The sequence below is a fragment of the Phoenix dactylifera genome, unplaced genomic scaffold (genome assembly GCF_009389715.1).
Source record: "Phoenix dactylifera cultivar Barhee BC4 unplaced genomic scaffold, palm_55x_up_171113_PBpolish2nd_filt_p 001409F, whole genome shotgun sequence".
Lineage (NCBI taxonomy): Eukaryota > Viridiplantae > Streptophyta > Magnoliopsida > Arecales > Arecaceae > Phoenix > Phoenix dactylifera.
The window spans coordinates 3,990-21,211 of record NW_024068731.1 but is presented as its reverse complement, the minus strand read 5'-3'; the positions used below and the strand labels follow the sequence as shown (position 1 = coordinate 21,211).

The following is a 17,222-nucleotide window of genomic DNA, read 5'->3' as shown; positions in this document are numbered from 1 at the left end:
TCTCTTTGCCCATCGCAACAACTCTACTTTTCGTTGTTCTTAATATAGAACAGGCTTCCTTTCCCTTCTGCTTGATTTCCTCCTAATCCCGCAATTATAGCCATACTCACATCATGGAAGAATAAAATATAAATTTAAGATTTTTTTAGAAAGAATTAGATATTTTTACAAGTGATTTGATGCTTGGAAAAAGCGCACACACAAAAAAAATAGTGCTTGGTTTGAGTAATTCATGCAAATGCGGAAAGCCATTCTGGCTCCAACTCATAAATCTTATAATTGAAAATAAATTCATTTAAAAGTTAAATCTTGAAATCCATGAATTTAGGGAGGCGACAGAAAACGTAGCCTATGGAACACTGGATGTTTCGGCCCTTGTTTAAATAATTAACGCATGACATCTACCAAACTTCTGGACCAAAAAGATAAAATGCACCAAACATCCAAGAATTATAGAACTAAATAATTAGTATTCTATACGTATGTTGTCATGAAATTTAGGACCATGCCTCCAACTAGGGTAGTAGCTAGCATTCTATATCTACTACCATTTGCAAATAGCTATTTTCTTGTCTTCATGCAATAAATAATTCATATTGTACCAAAACAAAATAAAAAATTTATAAAACGAAAGTCATTTACCAACCAAACATAGATATCCAAATTTATAGGAAAACTTTTATTTTCTTGAGTTTAGTTTTTTGTTTTTTTTTTTTACTAAAATCAATTATCTAGGTGGAGGATAAATGCTTCACCACCACTAGTATTGTTGCCAAACATAAATCCATTTAATAATACCCACCGACACTTTAAAGCATAAGCCTAAAATTGATAAATATCCTTTCATGATTTAGTTAAACAAGATGACAAAATTATGTGCAACGTCTACATTGTGGACAGGTATTTTAGGATCTCATAGTGGTAGATATGATATGGCATGCATGAGAAAATAATTCAAAGATTGGGTTGGCGAAATTAAGGTCTCCTAGTCTAACTAGATCTTGGTTGGTCAAAATAGCTAATTGTTTTGAAGTGGGTGAATCGAAAGTCGGGGAAAGTGGGAGAGTTGGGATGTGACAAGAATCCTTGGGTCACACTGGTACAGCTGGGCTTGACATCTTGGTCAATGCCAACAGTAGGTAGTGTTCCACCATCAATAACTGGCCCTGCTTATAATATTCAAATTTGCGCACACATAAAAATATATTTAATAAAATATTATATATATATATATATATTAATGTATAGATTAGAGATCTTTAAGCTATATAATTTTTAGTATTTAAGCAATTTAGAGATAATAGATTCGAACAGGTTAGATCATCAATGTTGTAACCCCATTGTTCAATATTGATCTATTTTATATTAGATAACATCATCTCTTAAAATGGGTATGGTTGGATGCAGATAGTGAAATTTGATATTTCAATAAGCAACATTGCTATGTGCATAGGCTTAATTTTTTTCCCCTAAAATACATATTAGTAGGCATAATAAAGGATTCGGAGAATTTGAATTAATTTTCAATATAAATCTAGTCTATCATCAAAATTGATAGTTTCAATACAAGTCCTCTTAATAAACTCTCTTCTACCATTAAACAAGACTCAATTATTCTCTTTTGGTAGGGTAGCTAACATTCTGTTTTATTGCCATTGGTACTTAAAACACTCAACTAGCTATTTCTCATAGCCTCGGCAAATGTTATATGCTAATTTTGAGCGTGTTTCGCAACAGAACAAAACAATGGCTCATCATCCTAATTATCCTAAACCTAAAAAAATAGAAAGTTGAGCTCTTACAAGGTTGTTTTTCTCAAATTAGATCAAGGCACGTTCAGTCTAATGCATATGATAGGATGGATGAATATGGTCGCAAACAGTTCTGGATGGATCGGAGAAGGGCACAAGTGACATTCAATCCTTGCTTGTATCTGGTCCCTAACCTAATTCAACTTCTTGGACAGGATTTGATCGCATTTAATATTATCAATCCATTGAATTTTTTTTATCAAATTTGGTCAAAAATAATCAAAATATAAATCCTAATAAACATATAAATACTAATTATCTAATTGTATAATAAACATTTATATAATAAAATAATAGTAAGCAATAGGTAAATTATCAAAAACATCTTTCACCTAAGATTTGATTGATGAAAACATATTACCTATAATCAATAATATAGGTTACTATCAAATTATATTGTGAAATAAGATTAATTTTTTAGTGTTTCGAAATATAAAGTACTGTAGTTTTGGATCAGTTTGGATTTAGATTAGGAATTTAAAAATCTAAGTTCAATTTATATATGAAATGGGTCATGTTTTTTAATCTAAATCTAGTCCAAATAAGTTTACTTTGGTTTGGACCGGATTAATTTTTTACTTATTTTGAAGCAGGTCAATCCAATCCACTTGCAGCCTTATAGATGATCTCTCAACTAAGAAATAGTCTAGTGGCAGTAGCTCTCATGAAAACGGGGGAGGTTCTAATGGTTTGAAACCTAAAAGTACTTTCCCCAGTATTTGAATCTAAGTGGTGGATCTTCCCTTCCCCCTTTTCAAGAAAAATTAAAGTATAAAAACTAAAGTTAAATTAAAAAGTCAATGATCTAGTAACTTAAAAGTAACCATTGTCCAATGAAGCTATTAATCGTCATCCGGGTTGACTCAAATCCAAAAGGGAGCAAGAAGAAGGTGCACAATATCAATTATTCCATCCCCAGGCATCCTACAGTCTGAAATAAATAATGTAACCTTGGTACCTTTTGTTGAAACAACCTTACATATTACACAATATCATGAACTTCTTCTCTGCACAAATTTGGGTTTATATGTTAATTTATAAATATAATAAAATCCTGATCCAAGGTAAAAAAAATATGATAGCCTTATAAGGGATCATGATTCCACAATCCATGGTTTCTATGAGAACTATGGATAGGTTGGCCAAAGAGCAAATGAACGTTAGTGGACGAGGGAAACAAGATAAGAAAGGGGAGTTGGACCTCCATAGAAGAGTCCAAAGGTAGCCACCATTGATGGCTGTTGAAGTCGGCATTGACTCCATTGTCAGTGCCCACAGGGTGCGACATCCCCCTAACACCACCATTTTAGTGCTGTGAAAAGCACCAAATCTTTATTAATATTAGATAGAATGGGGTCAGTGTTGGCAATGATTACTCATTATAAGCTTGACTTAGCTTACTTTTGCTGCCCCGTACTTCTTTCCTTCGGCCGGATTTCAGGCTGTTGATGATCTCGTGCCAACATTTTTCACAATCTTCTTGGTCAAATGTCATAATTTTCTTCCTCAAAATTTTTTGAGGTTATGGTTAAGTTGTCAGACCTTTTATTCTTATGTCTACATGGAGTGAAATCATCACATTATATATCAATGCAAAATCACCTGCAAGTCTTGGCATTAAGCAATTGTTAAGATCATTCATTATCATATTTTCATGTTTTTATTTTTATCAATCGTAGCTTAGGCCAAAGTGGTTTTAAGGTGTAAAACACAGTCATCAATTATTACAATTTCAATAGCATATGAATACAACCCACTATTCCTTCTTAAATCTTAGATTCATGACCAAAAAGTAATTTTTGTATAGTGGTTCTCTTATTTCTCCTGCTCTCATAGTTTATGAACAAGATAATCTAATGCCATGATGGCATTAGACTACTGATCTTTTTTCACATCCTTTTCTTCTTCCTTAAGAGGAACATCTCCTAGTAAAGCATGAATATTAACCAGAATAAAAGCAAATGCATTTCTAATAAGAATCCAGGAATAACATCTTTTTCCATGTATCAAATCAAACCACCTATGGACCTACCTCATTCAGTTGTAAACGATCTCAGATATAGATGGAATATCTAATCAATGGGGAAATGGTGTAGAATTACACAACTAGTCTTCTCTAGGTGGTTCTAAGTAGGGATATCAAATGGCTAATGCTCGCAAGTCGCAAAGGAATGGATAAGGTAGGGATATCAAATGGCCAATGCCAACGAAGGAATGTCACACCATTCCAGGCTGTTTAGGAGCTGTAAGAGACTACGATATCAATACCAATATGGTGCAGTTTCCACTAACATTAAACATTAATTAATAGACAGATTAGATGTCTACTAACGAACCTAATCATTCTCTTAGTGTTCATGCCCATCACACAAGTGCGATCCTAATGCTGTAGATTTAGATATAAATCTAGCAAGACCATGGATCAGAAGAAAATGGAGACCACTGGAAGGCGTTAACATGATAGTTTTAGATTTGGAGTTGGGGAAAGCCCACACTAATTTGTAGAGAGGGCAAAAAGTATGCCAAAAACACCAGGGCAAAAGATAAAATAGGCAGCACAAAAGAGAAGGGGCTCATTGAAATGATCGAGAAATTGGGTCAGTCGTTCAAGTTTTCTATACTATGGCCACTCGAGAATAAACATCGACAAAAGAACTTGCTGCTTAAAGTTTGTAAACTATAATTTACAGAGTTAGTAATGATATATCTTGAAACCGACCATACTCGTTGTGACAAACCGACAAACGAGAGCTCGCTATGAAGCCTTCGATCAACTAATCAAAACCCATCATGTAGTGGATCTAGAAGTGTATAGAGCCTTTCAAATTTCAAACCCTTCTCCCAATTGGCGACTGCTCGACCACAATTACAAGCGGTTTCCATAACCGTATGATGAATAAGATGCACGGGCGAAACACCCAAGCGTAAGCTTTAGCATGCACAATTTGTTACCAAAAATGGCCAATTTACAAGCCTGTTTTTTTTGAAGACAGATGTTGACCCTCATCTATATAAACAACTCTTGGAGGATCCTCTAGGTAAGTGCTTTTGAACCCTAGAAGTGCTTTGTTATTCTCTTATGCTGTCACTCTACCATATTCTCACAACACCTCCATTATTTCTTGAGAGTTAATCTGACATAGGCTCGGAGGGTCTTCTTTGGATACTTTTTAGCAAAAAGACTTTTTTTTTATCTTTGTTGTGGTAAGTCGGATCCCACGTCCGAGCAAAAGTCCAAACAAGATCTCCGCTATTCAATGACATTTCAGAGATGATCAGCATAGAAGCCATCACAGTACAAATGCAGCAGTCGATCCCCCCGATCTGAATAGTCAATAGTTGGAGCACTTAGTAGCCCACTAGCTCGGCGCCGCTGGTTTCAGCTGCAGTAGACGAAAATGGCAATGCATCATTTTTCCAACCATAGTGAAAACATGATGACAAGGTCATTATCATGGTACTGTTTCATATTCCGATTTCTTTGTCTTGAGCATGATAGATTTTTGGCATATCTTATCTTTTGGCTTGCAACTATTTAATCTAATCCATTATTGGCATTTATTCCAAGTGCAGTCCACTGACTTATAATTGCAAAGCCAGGACATATAACGTATATTCCAAATTAAAAAATATAAAATTTATTATATAACACAGAATAAATCCAGAATAATATATTAAATTTTAAACATTAAAAAGAGGAACAGAGTAAAAATAAATAAATAAATGAAATCAGATGAATAAAAAACATTCGGGGAGACATACGGTGAAGAGTTTTAGACTTCAATAATCAGCAAGCTTGTTGCTATGCACCGGATGGAGGCTAGAGTCTGCCAGTCTGGCATTGGTGACCATGTTTGTCTTAATCTGAAGATAAGGATTTTGGTGCAAATTAAATCCAGTGCTTAATTTTGACGTGATGTTTGATGTTGAGAGGAAAAGCCAAGAGACACCAGACTTGCAAGATTCCACACCGTGGCCATCCCAAGAGATGCCTCTGGATTTGGACGCATGAATCATGACTGAGACCAGCATGAAGCCAAAGTAGAAGTTTTGGCAATGGATGACCCACTAATTATGGACTCGATACATTACCCCGAAGTTTCTGGCAAGGACATTAAAGGCTCACATATCAGCAGTAAGGATTCCTTGTATTGCGATAGCAATGAAATATAAGGATAAAGAGGGTGTGGCTCTATATTTTCAGAGCTTTGTGTGGAGTTTTTTTTCACACTAATCTCGCATGAACACAACTAGCTCAATCACTAGAAAGAAGACTCATAATTCAAACCTAGTTTTCTAGGACCTGGGTAAATAAATATTCATCAAGTTTATCACTTTGTACACGACCTGTTCCAGTACAACCTGAAATCTACACACAAAGTTGAATTAGATTGCACAACTATTTGCTGGCCTAACAAATTAAGAAAGAGTACGCGATATGGATCTCCAGCTGCTGGATGAAATTCATTGTTATATCTATCTTTAGAGTGAAAGGTTCGACTCTAGAAAGCACAAAAATAACGCAGATTGTGAACTAAATATTATTTCATTACATGTGTACAGTCTTGTGTGTGTTTCATAACATCTTTCAAAAAAATTAGCGCCTCATGAAGAAGGTTGAGATATCCCAAGCAAAGGAGGAACATAGAATATTAACTGGAGAATCACTGGATAGAGAGATTGCCAGCTGAGGGATCTAAGAAGAGACAAGCAGATGACAGATAACAAATACAGCTTAGAGAACAAGGGCTTTTGTCACAGGTATTAAGCTGTTCTTGAGGACTGAAATGCCTGCTTTTCAGCAGTACACCGAGAAAACCCCCATTTGAGCTCCATCCCAGGTACATTTAAGTAATGCGCACATATATTATACTTCTCTAAATTTAGACACTAAGGTAAAGAGCCTATTGGAGGATTCCATTTCAATTTGGCCCTGGTTTCTTTTTGTGATGCAAGAGTAAATGCAAATTTTCGGCATTAAACATTGTTTCTTTAAAATTTTATCCAATAATGAGGCATTATTGGAGGACCAATCTTTGTATGCATAAGTTTAAACATAACCAGAACAGACAGGCTTTTCTTCCACAATTTTTGCAGGTCTCTGGATAAGTCCATCTTATATGACCATAATTGCCTTCTCTAAATATTCCAAACTTCATTCAGCGCCGCATGAACCAAAGTTCTCAAGAACACTGGAGCTCAGCTCAATAACTGACTTATTTTAGCTCGTTCAATTAGACAAGCAGCTGAGCTCAAGCCTCATGTTAAGGGGTGAACTTATGATTGCAAAACTAAGTTGAAGCTCAAGTTCAGCTTGACATTAAACTCAACCAGCCTAGTTTTTGACCTCTAAATTTCCAGCTAAGCTTCGCTTGTCTCGTTTCTTTATACGACAAACTTTGATGTTTGTCGTACAACTCATCCATATTTCTTAGGTTCTTACCCTCCTCCTTATAGACCATTAAACATATCTAGGGATTCCTGGGATATTATCACATATGCCCAAATTGAACAATCAATCACCCCACCCACAACTAATGCAATGTCTCAATTATCATTCCTTGTACCAGTGACAAGTAGCAGGCTGGCCGTCACACTGGGGTATCACAGATGTTGAGTTATTAATTTATGATAAAATAGAATTATGAGAACCTGATATCATGAGAGAAACTAGACAAGACTCAGGATCCAATATATACAAGTTCAGTGAATTTGTTTGTTGCAACAGCTTGTTACAGTTGGGCTTTTGTCTGTCAACACTCAGACTTCTTATAGTAAATAAAAATACGGTCCTGAGGTTGGTCCAACTGTTCAGAAATCTCATCAGCCAATAGGAATCCATCCTCTAATAGTATGCTAGAGCAACTTCACATCACTTGCAGTTACAACCAAGGTCAAATGAAGCAGTAAGTTGTAAGCTGGGACATTCTTGCAACTTTCACAAAATTTGCAATCATGTTGCACCATAATTCCAATATTAGAGTTAATACTAAGTTTTCGTGGGTCAAAAGACCAATCAGTTCGCTCACAAGTAAACATCAACACAAGTATCGAAAACTAAATGTGAATTCAACTTCCTCTGCTCCAAGCTATTTACAGGTTACTAATTTGAAATGCCATGCCTTACCCTATCCATGTCATTGTATTTTTGTTACAGCACCCCCTGAAGATATTCTTGTTCATCAGTTCCATAGATCACAGGTACTTCCAGATGCTGACTATATATAACAGAAGCAAAATTCAATTGTTAGTTCATACGGATGTCACTGATGTAAAATATGAGGTTGCTGACCTTGATCCTATGCAATGCTGATGCTGCTAAAATTTGAACATCAAGAATCTGTAACTGAAAGTTCCAAAATCTGAAGGAAAATAGATTGAGACATAATATTCAATTCTAGGAGTGGCCTATTCTGTACCACAACTACAAGCTCATTGTTTTTTCGTGCTCATCAGAGCAAGATAATTTTTACCAAAAAAAGAAGAACATCTGATCAAGTTATTTTCATGCGACAGAAAACTAACAAAAGCAGATAGAGTGCAGCAAATTTGCTGCCCACAGAGATTGAATGCTAGCCTCAAGAAAGTCTCTTGTGATTCCGATTTCTGTTCATCCAATCCTAGAGTATTCAAGGCTCAATTACTAAATGGTAACATAATACAAGCATACCTCAGCCTAGAGTAGAGCTACAGTCTTTCCCTTGCTATTTGGTTTGAAGATACTCTAGTAAGGTCACTATACAGTTTTTCATGCATTTGGATATGCAAAGCATATCGAGATTCCATGAAGACTTGTAAGAAATATACCCAGTAAATAAAGTAGTAAAACACATTAAGCTCATCTGTTACAATAAAAGGCAAAATCGAGCCCATGTCTCATTCATTTGGGGTCTGCTTATAACCAATTTTGACAATTTACTCTACGATTATCATAAATGAGCCGGTCTAGGGACAGATATGCTATTGCAAGCAGTGCTCCCTCTCTCTGTGGACAATTTTGCTGCCACGAATGGTGCTCTTAACATCTTCCTGCTGTTATCCACACCATAGGTGCATGCACCTCTCTATCATATAAAATTCTTTATCTACAAAACTAGTTAAAATTTACCAAGCAGTTAAAGACTGTGCAGAGGCTTCATATACAAACCCATCTCCTATTTCTAATCTCACAACCATTAGTATTTCATCCAAACAACACCCATCTACACAGCCACTTGGTTGTACATGCAACCATCCAGCACTTTGAACCCAATATTTAGATTCTAGCCTCCATAACTACATTCTGCAGCCAGATCCTAGATTCTAAATAAGCAAAACTATCTAGATTCTGTCTCGTGATACCTCACCATTATATTATGACATTTGTGCTCAAAGGCTGCATAACATAATGCACGACATTACAGGACAAATGAAAGAGGTTCTCATATTTTCCTCATCAACCCTCACAACTGAACAACATGCATTGGGTTAAATTAGTGTTTTGTATTTTGTGAGTCATTAAGGCTCTCATACCTCTCATGTTTCCTTGTCCTTCACTCCTTTCCAAATCCCGTGTTGATGGAGGCAAACTATGATCTGCAGATGGTATGCACACGGTGTATATGACATCAATATTATCATGCATCATGATCATCCATCCTAGTAAACTATAGCTGGAATTTTATTCTATGAATGGAAAAAGAAGACATAATGACGATACTTAGATGCAATTAAATGTCATCAAGAAAGAGGGTCTTAAAGTGAATGATGTTGAGCCTTTAAGTTCCGAGATAACTAGTTAGCGTGAAGGCAATTATTGAAGGAAATAATTAATGGTCAGATGGTGGCTTGTCAATAATTTATTTTAAAATAAACTTTTCTCCTGAAGAAAAAGTGATGGGTTATCCTGACTCCATTAACTAAACATCCTTGTACGGTAAGAGAAAGGGAGGCTCAATCATGGTTAAGAGGACTACAGAGACCTGAAGCTTGTATAAGATCAGAGTGATCCTCTCTTTTGAGTGAATGTGTCCCCAATTCTTATTTTCTATTCTGCCATCTCTTTTCATCAACAAAGTTGCCTCTCTTTTTTAAGCACTCTCTTTTTGTCTTCTTTTTCCACTGCATCAATGCCCATCATGTCCTCATTAGCCTTTCCTCCTAACATCCTTCATCATCCTTGAAGTTTACCTATAACCCCTATATCTCCACAATTAAATATAAGGAAGCTTTTGAAAATTAATCTCATCCAACCCTTTGTACGAGTCCACAGCAACCCAAAATACTCATTCACCTCTTGGCACCTCAATTTTCAATCCTAAGCCTCCAATACATAGAAGCCCCAAGAAGGAGTTGGTTTAACTATCCAACTCCCTACTCTTCTTCTATCCAAGGGTAGAGAAAATAAGGTAGAAAATGAGAAAGGAAGACTCTACCACCTTTTCTTTCATACTCTAGGACCCTACTACTCTCTTCTAACCCTAAGACACCTGCCTCCCACTTTCATCTGGAAATGGAAGCCACCAAATCATCCCTAATCTCCCACACTCTATGCTATTTCACCCATCTAAATCAAGCTTAAGGAAGGAAGACCCATACTTTACCCTTGGTTTGGAGCTCTATCTTTTATGGACCTGTTATCAAGGGTATTAGGTGGAGAAAGTGAACAATGAAGAAAGCAATGGCCGGGAAACACTACATCGGTTTCTTAACCCTTGGATTGGAGATCTATCTTGTGTGGACCCATTATCATGGATATTAGGTGGAGAAAGTGGACAATGAAGAAAGCAATGGCTGTGAAACACCACATCGGTTTTCTAACCTTCCTCTCTCCTCTCTTCTTTTCTTTTATTTCCATCTCTTATTTTAGGCCTAATATTATAGTTAGAAGCCTTCTTATTGGGGTGATTGGTGATGCTCCTTTAATCCTCCTCATCTTGGATTGCAATGCAATTATTGTTAAAAAGATTAGTGGCATGGTTTCTTAGGATTTTTACCCTGTTTACAAACTAAACCCAAGTGGCAACTCCATAATAGAATATGTGTAGAACCCTATGAGCGCAACCAATAAACATTCTAAAACTATAAGCATCAACTCCATGAATCATAAAAACTTTTTAAAAAATACTATTACTTTTATAAACAAGAATTTATAGACCAACAAATCATGTAATGGTTATACATGAGGATTTGCAAATCACATGGTTTGAACTTTCACCCAAAACTCCAAAACTATGTTAAATCTCTCTCTCTCTACATCTGCTCTTTATATACCAATGTCAATGGACAAAAGATTATCTTTTCCCTCTAAGGCTTTTTTCTATTATGTTTCCTCTTTATTCTTATCCTTCTTTCTGATCATGGTCATATCTTGCACTTTTATTTTCTCCTTGGTCTCCTTGCTTTGTTTCTTTTTTCAGAATTCAAATTTGAGTATTTAGCATTAAACCTTTTGATTTCAAAATTTAGCCACAAAATAACTCAAATCTATTTATTTAACATAAATCTCCTGCATTCTCTCAACATATGCTTGATAGACCTTCACACCACCCTTTTCTTTCCTTTTCTTTTCTTGCCTTTTGCACTCGTTTTTAAGAACTCAGTTATTTTGGATAATTCAAACATTTGAAGCTCATGTCTTTTTCAACGTCAAATTGATCGTTGCTAACACAACAAATTAATAAATGTTATTACTCTTCTTGCAGCGGCGTAAATGCCTAAAGGTTTTCGTTGATAACCACCAAGAATCATCTTAAATTTATGTGTGTGGCTTAATAGAGCCACCTTCACCAATCTTTCTTATCAAAGGCCCAACCTCCCTTAAGATACACATCTTTGAAAAGTAAAGCATAATATAGGTTTTTCTTTTACATAATTAAATTAAGCCTACATCAATATATTTCACATTGTCTACCTAGAAAAGATTAGATAGATGCAAGCAAATAATAGCTCGAAACATCGTAAGAGAATTTAGTGTGGCACAGTAAATTAGCATGAAGAAAAGAACATTAATATCCTTCCACTTGACAATTTTCTTCAAAACATCAAGAATTACTTGGAAAGTAAAAAACTCTATTCTTGGTATAGACAGGTTTAATCTATCTTAAGGCCTTGCAAAAACTCATAAAAAAATTGAATCGCAGAAAAAAATGATGTGAACCCCTTAAACTTTAGTGGTTCCAACATTTATATGTATGGACTCCTAATATCATGTTCAAATTAAAACATCCCTGCTTGTTATGTACAACAAATGAGGCGATTTTAGCTCAAAAAAGAAGAGCAACTCACACTAAAACTTGCGATTCAAAAATTGGATTGAATTCTTTTCCCCTTGAGGGTGATTCTACAACAAAGAGTTAGAATATGAACAGCCTCTAATTGGAGGAGTTGCATATTAGTGAGATGAACATCAATAGTACTCCTTTTTCCAACAACCAAGGCCAAGCCATCAATGTATGGCTATTGAATAAAGGGTTCAATTTAAAATAGGATTGGAAGGTCAAATTTTAGTTGGGTTAGAAATATGGCCAACACAAACCAACATGCATTTGACAAAATCAGCAAAACCACACCTCTGCCTAATTTATACGAGTTTGGATGAGGTCCTAGTCAGCATGGCTAACATTTTAAAAAATAAATTAAAATTGTATAGAAGGGAAGGAGCTATAAGCAATCCTCAACAATGCTAAAGATTATATATGAAGGTTGCAACCTAAGAAAAACATGCATCTGGTGTGACTTTCCTTAAAGAAACTTTGGACGAAAAAGGACAAGCTGGAAATGTAAGGGTAAAAAAGAAGTGATATAAATAATACAGCAAGAAAGGATGTTTGTGATCATGAGTGAATTATGGAGAAATGCAGGATGGCAGGATGCCAAAGTTTGTTATAAGATGTCAGGTATTTGGTGAGAGATCATTAAGGGCACAGGAAGAATTATGTTAGTATGAGATTATAGCATGTAGAAGGCACTTTTTTTCTTGGAAAAGATTACATATAGTTCGCCTGCTTCTTGATCTGTGCCAAGGTGGGTGATTTTAATCACAAGGGCAGGGAAATGCTTTGTGATGACTGATTTTTATAAGTGTGATGGATAAGGAAATAGGACAGTGGACTCTCATATCATGTATAAGGTGGTTAAAGGAAGCAACAGTTTAGTGGATAAACATGTCTACAGGTGAGAAATTTAACAATGTACTTTTGCTACTATGTTGCATATTTTTTTGATTGGTGGACCAAGTATGCTAAGAATGAAAGGTTCCATTCATTAATAATTTATAATTCAAGCTCTTCTTTAAAAGGGCATGTCGGGGATAATTGATACACTTAACAACCTTGGAGATCTCTTGCTTGTGGGTCTTTCTTCAGCACTTTCTTTTTCACCACTCTGGTTTCCTTCTCAGAAACTTTCAACATCTTATGTCTCTGCGACATAAAACCTATTATTTCTATATTTTGTTCAGTTTTATGTATAAGGTATCATGCTACTTCAGGAAAAAGGAAACTTCCATTATAATCATCAAATTCAATGTTGTAATTTTCACAATTAAATGGAAAATCCTGGCTCTTGAATAGGTTTTTCCTCCAATTGGCATACCATGCTAAATCTGCAATAATCCTGAAAGATTGACCAAACATAAAATGCCAACCCTTTTCCATGCAGTGAGGCTCTAGTTTAAGCTTGACATTACTCCAACCAGTCTCAAGATGAACTAGTCTGTGGACCAAGATTGGATGTGTTTGTTGATACTTGCAATTTATTACCATTTTTCCTCATTACTAAGTTGGGATAAATGTAGACTATGGAAGCAAAGCAGGACCATATGCTAAGTTGCAATTTATTACGATTTTTCCTCATTACCATGGTTGCCATTTTTATTAGTGAGAATTACCTGAAGGCATAAAAATGCAAACGTTATTACAAATATGAGCATTCTACTCATCATTTCACTTCCCCAATATTATAATGTTGTTTTAAATGAAAGTAAATGTCTTGGACAAAATTAACAATACAAAGAATTGAAGAAATATGTTATAGAGCTGTTTGATATCTGGTAACCAACAAGAATGCAACAACTTAGGTAAGAATTACTTGAAGTAATCAAAATGCAAATGATATTACAAAAAAGAACATTCTACTCATATTTTCACTTCTCCACTATTATAACGTGGGTTTATAATGAAAGTAAGAATGTTGGAGAAAAAATCATCAGTAAAAAGAACTGAAGAATGTAACATAGGCTGTTTGATGTCTGATAACAAACCCAAACAAAATTTATTAGGTGAGGATAGATTGAGGTCATCAAAAATGAAATCATTTTACAAATATGAACATTATACTCATTATTTCATAGCTCCACTGTTATAATGTTGTTTTCTAAATTATAATGAAAAGTAAATATATTGGAGAACATTATAAATAAAAAGAATTGAAGAAGAATACTATAGAGCTGTTTAATATCTGATGACAAACGCGAACACATGTTGCAACCAATAAGCAGCTCAAGTTCAAACCTGATTAACTTATCAGGTTTGTATATGAAACTTGCAAGATCCAAGTGATATCCACCCTTACCTGTTTTACACCCCTAATGAAATCATGGTTGTCATAACCCACTGATATTAAAGTTTAAATAGAACAAAGTCTTTAACCATGCTTTCGGCTTATTCTAGCACTTGTTTCTGTCATCTTGTAAGTAACCTGCTGAGGTGTACTTTCAGCCATTCTTAAGGGGTCAAGGTCAAAGTTTGGACATGAGAATTTGGTGATGTCCAAATTTTAATCTATCCATTGCCTAGTTTCAAAATCCACTAGTTTCTTCCAATTCCACGCTTTCATACAAAGGCAAAGTCAAACCTTAACAGTAAGTCAGTTAGAAGGAAATGAATGTAAAAAAGGGTCATTTCAATATGGTGAGGAGACAACTACTCATCCTTATTGCAAGTACGATGCTCACACCTGGAACATTGAGCAGCACTGTCAAAACTGATGCACTATTTTTTTTCCAGGGATTGGGCATGTTAAGAAGATCATTACTTGGAGTTGTTCATTTCCTAAATCCTAATAAAGATGGGCAGACGAAGAAGAACAATATCATGCATTTGGTTTAACAAGAAACTTGAGGGGAATAAACATTTATACTTTCTAAGACTTTGAGCTTTATGATAAACTTGCATTGTAATATCACCCTTGTTGTGACTGATTGTCACCAACCTTTTTCTGATGAGTTCCTAGTTGGTCTTTTCTTATATCCTCCTGATAAAAGTGAGAGTCCTTGTTTCAAGTAACACATTCTTATTTTTACCCATTTGCTTTCCACAAAACAATTTAAGAAAATGGATGCTTTGTCATGATCACCAAGTTTAGCATGGCCTTGTCATTTCACGACAAGAATCCTTGAATGGGGTACTTTTTCAATATTCATATTGACTTTCTACTAAATCTGAAAGGGGCCTAAAACCCAACTTTTTACAAGTGGAAGCCCCTTTGCAGCTGCAACCTTTGGTCACTTTTGCAGCTCATATACAGCCACAATATCAGAAAGCCCAAACATTCAGGATGTACATGGTTTAACTTTGACAAGAACCCAGACAGAGTAGGCCTGTACCCAAACCACCGCCTTTGGTTTTGTCATGTTATTACCTTTATGCTTTATTATTCAGGATTTTGATTCTCTTGCTAAAATGAGTTATTTCTCGATCCCATGCTATGACATATACTATGAAATTTCTGATATTCTTTCCTGTCCTGTCGCCTGAAGTTGAAAGGGCATTAAGATTTTCTAGATAGAGGCCTTTAGTCAATACAATTCAAAATAAATACAAAAATAAAAAATGAAAGCAAAGTTAATTATGCATGCAAGGCAAAGAAATGCATGCAAAATCTCAAAAACAAACAACGTATAAATGAAAAATGATCGACTATTCCAATTAAATTTTTTTGTATCCGAATGACAATCTGTTAGCTAGAGCCAGGGCCTAGCATACCTATTAATTATTATCATACAAAATTTATATAACCAAAATGACAAATAATGTGACCCACCCAGGTGATTGTTCTATCCTTAAAAATCCTCAGGTTTAGCAGTCGATTAGGTCTACATAAATTCTGGGCAAAAATGTCACAGACACCAAAGCAAATAACTTGGTCCTGCTCAATCAGAGAAATGTAATTATCAATCAGAGAAATGTAATTGTTAAAGGTGATTATGCCAGGGTTTGCTGGAAGTACCTGATTCAAAGAAAGAAAGAACTGATAGCAGCATCTTCGTGATCCTTCCAAATGATGTCTCCATGCTCTTTTGCTGAATACAAATTATGATCTTCTCTTATGCCTCCATGAGAAATGACATGAACTGACAACTTTTTCCTGCCAAGTCCAGATTAACTGTAGGATGTGAATGCACTGGCTTGATAGAAGAAATCTCTAGGCATGAAGCATCCCATTTACAATTCCTATCTTCGAATTACCGCTTCTGAAACCTCTTATAAATGCTATAAGACTATCTCCAAGACTGCTCAAACCACTCCTCCCATCTAATTTGGTGCCAGAGCTAGGATACAGCACACTCAATCTCTTCTGATCATCATCGATCTCAGCCAATTCCAACACATGCCTCCTTGAAATCAATCCATAGAGGAAAAGAGAACCAGAACCTCACTTTCTCTCACCAATCCCTACGCGCACCGATGAAGTAGAGTCAGGGCCCCAAGAAAATGGGCCATAAAGAATCGAAGAGCTCCCAAAACAGAGATCAGGAGTTCAGAACAGGTCATCCAAATATAAAACTTCCTCTTTAGCATCTGATCTCTACATCACTGGCACCATGGACCTCCTCCAAGCCGCCCTCACTCTGTAAGCAGCCTCTCTGAACGCAATAAGGAGAGCTCCATGCATAGTTGCTGGATACCGCCGGTTTGCCGGCTCTCCAGCAAAGAATCTCAAACTTAACTGGCGACAAGACCTCGGTGGCTTGAACCCTCCGTCAAGCGGCCGAATTTATCGATCTCTCCATTCCAGAAATCGTAAGGAAACAGCAAGTCAAAACCCAATCTTTTGATGGTCTCGTGTTTCTGCGGTGGGAGTTTGGGGACGATACTTTAAACACGTATTTTTAATCACATATCGCAAGTATGGTCTTAAGACTTTAATTCAAGCAAAATTATTTTTTCTTAAATAATTTGTTTGAAACATGTTACTCGTAATTTCTTTCTCTATATTTAAAAATATAACAATAAAAATTGTTGAGTAATTTAAAATATGATTGATTATTTGATAATTCTATATTTCTTTCTTCATACATATAAGTGTTTAGGATATTTAACAAATCAAAAAAAAAAAAGGTAAATAAAGGTAAACTACCAGAAAATAAAGATAAAAAGAGGCTTGAAACTCTCAAGTTCAAGATAAAAGATACAAGAACTACATGCTAGT

General features: G+C 35.5%; 1 long non-coding RNA gene across 1 annotated transcript; it reads right to left on the bottom strand.

Annotated features, from left to right (window-relative positions):
* Positions 1-7,472: 7,472 nt before the first annotated feature.
* Positions 7,473-16,898, bottom strand: LOC120108583. The gene is made up of 2 exons (XR_005509873.1): positions 16,020-16,898; positions 7,473-15,938 (listed from the first exon to the last, which is right to left on the bottom strand). It is a non-coding gene; the product is annotated as an uncharacterized LOC120108583 (long non-coding RNA).
* Between the last annotated feature and the right edge of the window lie 324 nt (positions 16,899-17,222).